Raw genomic sequence first — 4,604 nt, forward strand, 5'->3', positions numbered from 1 at the left:
GGGTATGAAAACAGTAAAATTTAAAGGGGGACGCACAATGGACCAATAACTGGTCTAAGTGCATGGGGAAACCCACCTCTTCCAACAATGAATGAATGAATGAATGAATGAATGGCATGTGAGATTGTGTGCACTAGAAGACGGTCAATACATACACATCATGGACGGGAGAATATATTTCAATCATAATACACTGAGAACCTTGCGCTCGGCAGCGAGCGATACAGATATAACGAGTATTGTCTGTCTCAAACATCTTTGAGGAAACGTCATCAATAGTGACTCAAATCGTTACGTCGTTACCAGAGAGTATTTTCAACATAGGATGCGTAGCAGAATCACCACATCGAAGTTTTCATTTAACACAAAAGGGTTCTATCTTCTGGGATATAACACCATGTAGTCCAGTGAAAAGTCAACTGACGTTTCGGGGGTAAAATACAGCCTCCATCTTCAAGTTCGAAAAGTAATCTAACAACCGATATAGCAATCCTAAATCCTACACATAGGTCTTTGCTTCCGTAAGGTTGCCTATTCAATGTACTATTATTTAGCCCCAGAGATCATCAATGTTGTGTAAATATAAGAACAAGAATCAGAAGACACGCAGCACAAAAACAATCAAAACTGTCGGCCTATCCTTTTTCCTCGAAAGCTGTACATGGCATTACAACAACGTTGCTTGGCTTCCTGGCTGTTGTATATTATAAATTATAGGTAATTTATACCTCTTGTGGGAAATTTTCTCACTTCGTAACGCTGTCTTTAATCTACTTACGGGCTGCAAAAGGGACTGGTAAGGTAATTTCAAACACTTCTTGTATACATCATATATCCAGCAACATTACTTGTAGATTGCTGTGTCTGAGAGGGGAAGCAAATTACAGCACAACTCCGTGAGCAGAGCAAATTAAAATGTAACACGTGCTAACGACTATATAAAAAGACTGAACAAAAAAAATATTAAAATGGAGAAATTGGGGTGAAAAACATAAAAAAGGGAGAAAGAAAAGTCGTGGAGTGGTTGTATATAATGGTCTTGTGCCAAACGTTGTCGGCTTAAATTGGGAACTGTGCCATAAATAAATACACAATTTAAAGGCACTAACACTAATCAAAGCCCACGACTTGAAGTGTACCGCCTCCTGGACAGAGCTATCGCTACATCGTGCTCAGAGAAATAATTAAACTATCAAACGGCAGATGAAAAGGGAAAAGATTACAATGGGGGATAAACATCGTACTTTTCAAGGCAACACTCCTCACATTATAATTTCACAATACTAAACTCAGATCCCGGTAAACTGAATTACACCCCAAGTCAATTTATCGCGTTCTCTCATCGTTTGTGTTATGATTAAAAACACGCGTAACTGAACAAACATAAAAGCACAACTCATTACCGAGATACAATCCAATTCTTCTTCTTCTTCCTCTTCCTCCTCTGTTGCTCCCACTTGGAGCACTGGGCATCCGTGAAACGCGTCGTTTCACTTCAATTTCTTAATTTTAGACAGTCGGTACTACTCCCTGGACGGGGGTTAGTCCATCGCAAGGCCGCTATCTAACACAAACACAGAATAAACACAGACAGACATGCATTGAGTGGGATTCGAACCTACGATCCAATTACAATAAATAAAAAGAAAACTCCGTGGTTTCAGTTCGCAAGCGAACTATACCGACTGAGCGACTGCCACCTGTCGGCGAAGTTAGTGACGACTTTAGCGGATAGAGGGTGTCTCGTGGTCAGCGCAATGGATCCCTAATTACAACAAAAACTTTTCTTATCACACGTTCACTTGCTTACCGCTACCAACGCGTCATCAGTTGGACACATGAACGCCGGTGTACCCTGATCTATTCCAAATAAATTTATGACCACTTTTCTAAGAACTGTTTAGAAGACACACCCTTGAATGAATGTATAAGGGGTGGGTCTTCTCGGCCCTTGCACCGCGACCTACAGTGATCTACTGTGCCTTCCCTTCTGATTATCCCCTCAACAAACCTGCGCTTTGAATGAAGCACAGGATCTTGTACGTGGGGACGTCGAAATAGTCACTTGGTTCCATAAAATATTGACCCAAGTGGCGCAATCTTAAATAAGCTAAGGCCTCACATTCACACAGGATATGTGTGGCTGTTTCATTTTCTTCTTGACACCTCTCACGAGTAGGACTGTTACTTAGTCCAAATTTGAAGAGATGTCCTTTGAGGTGACAGTGTCCTGCAAGTAGTCCTACCACCCATCGTAGCTGGTTCCTGCTTAAAAGACACACACACTTACTTTTAAACGCAACAAATTGTTGGGGGGAGGGGGAGAAACTGCGGCTTATTTCCTGCCAAATACGGCACAGTATCACCGAACAGCCTGATCTAGTTATAACTCTGAAGACTTATATTCGACAGCCGGTGGGTTCGAATCTCGCCCGAAACACCAGATGTCCTAACTGAGGCATTATGTATTTCCCGCTGCCCCCCCAGGAAAATGCAGAGATAGTGCGTCGATTACGTCACAATCGATTCTTCTCAAATTCATGCCAATCTATCATCTGATGAGGCGGCCTTTGTGGGGGGGGGTGTAGAAGAACCATTTGTCCTTGACCTAGGTAGCCCCAAATATACTCTCATTTAATTTACAAAACGATAAGTAAGCAAGAATATGTGAATCTATACATCCGCTCCCCCATAAGACAGTTGTGCCACAGGCACAACTGTCTTACCATTATAAGTAAGTAAGAATATGGGAATTCCGTTAAATTGAACTATTGTCTTATTATTCTTAGCCTCGGGCTTGGATTATATTGATGATAGAACATCTGATTTATTGATTATACTTATAATGGCTCTAGAATTGGGGGAGGAGGGCCTTGTGACTGGCCAGGGCTCAGTCTCACCTCTCTGGCCCTGACTCCGATATTGAAAAAGCGTCGTTAAATAAGCTGCGACCCACCGTACTGTATTTATGTCAATAAAAGAGGTAAAGCGATCCCTGTAACAAGCCGTGAAGGCCCACAGGGTTGTGAGACGTCGAGGCTCCCACATTTTCTAGATAACTGGCTCACAGATGGCGGTAAGATTGTCAGCCTTACGCCCCCCCCCCCAAAAAAAAATATTCCTGGTACTCATTTCTTTATTTGTCAGTTGTCGAATTGTTAACATACTCAGAATAATGAATCCCTCAGTTCTGGTTTGGACAACAGGGCGCAGGGCTAGAATTCAGACTGAAAACTAAAAATTAAAAAAGAATAAAGTTGTCCTTGTGCTCAACTAATTAAGCACTACGCCATGAAGGCGTATGGGGAAGTGGATGTATAGATCTACATTTTCTTGACCAAAAAACTAGCTGGGAGTGGTCAACTTCACGCTCCAGCCGCTTTACCCCCGGTGCCCATTGGATAGGCGGCTGGGTAGGCCACAAAGCCGGTCTGAACGACGTGGATGAGAGAAAATTTTTGACCCTAACTGAACTCGAACTCAGACCCCTCGTCCGTCCAGCCCGTAGCCAGTCTCCATACCGACTAAGCTATCCCGGCTCCTAGACTGAAAACTGTACCACATTTAAACGTTCACTATTTAATTTTCACCCAAATTGGCGAAAGTTACCATCATGAGACATGCTTATTTAAGACAGTGGGGGCAAAAACAGGAACCAGATCACAGTGAATCTGACAGCTTCATTACAAAACCAACTCCCAGCTCTACACGTGGGATAAGTAACTTCGAAATTGAGGACACGAGGTAAACCTGTTTCATTGTACAACCACCACAATGTCGAACTGTGTTACGAAGTTTTTTTTTTTATCTTGGTATTTGTGACTGAAAGGAACATTAATATTCTAATTTCGTCAGAAAAGTCGACAAACAGGTTAAAGACACACTAATTACATAACCTAAATTTGGTTATAACTTAATTAATTATTCAAAAATCGTGTAGCCACTTCAGAAAACATGACTAAAGGGAAGTTTCTTAATTCCATATCCTAGTATTTTCAAACCGAAACATCTTATCTACAATCAAGTAGGACCTGGATCATAATTCAGGGCAGTAATTTGCTGCTGGCCCTCGTCAGCATACTTATTCTTGGTTTCGGGTCTCGTTGGGACACGTGACCAAATTTTTGTTACTTCAAAATCCTCTTACGAAGAGCAATACAAGTATACTGCACCGGAAGTAACACAAGTGACAGAGTAGAGTCTCAAGAATGTGGCACTCAATAGCCGAAACGTCTTCACGCGAATTTATAAGGCAATTTTGTTATAAAGAACGGATGGTCACTTGGGGGCACGCGGTAACGTAGTTTATTGAGGCACTATGCTACAAGCGGAAAGATCGCGGGTTCGATAACCCATAAACTTACTAGATATTTCAATAGACCTAATCCTTCTGGCCGCATTATGGTCCTGGGGTCGACTAAGCCTCTAACAGAAATGAGTACCAGGAATCTTCCTGGGGGTAAAGGGCGGCCGGCCCGTAAGGCTGACCTCACCGCCATCTGTGAGCTGATTGTCTAGAAAATGTGGAGGCCTCGACATCAGAAAACCTTATGGACTTTCACGGCCTGTTATAAGGATAGCTTTACCTTTTCGAATATGTGAGT

The 4,604-nt window shown here is 42.3% G+C and overlaps 1 protein-coding gene across 9 annotated transcripts in view; it reads right to left on the minus strand.

Moving 5' to 3' along the window:
* LOC111868278 (caskin-2) overlaps window positions 1–4,604 on the minus strand; it is a 433,019-nt gene that overhangs the window by 73,500 nt on the left and 354,915 nt on the right. The gene's annotated exons all lie outside the window — the stretch shown is intronic.

The sequence above is a fragment of the Cryptotermes secundus genome, unplaced genomic scaffold (assembly GCF_002891405.2).
Source record: "Cryptotermes secundus unplaced genomic scaffold, Csec_1.0 scaffold1003, whole genome shotgun sequence".
Lineage (NCBI taxonomy): Eukaryota > Metazoa > Arthropoda > Insecta > Blattodea > Kalotermitidae > Cryptotermes > Cryptotermes secundus.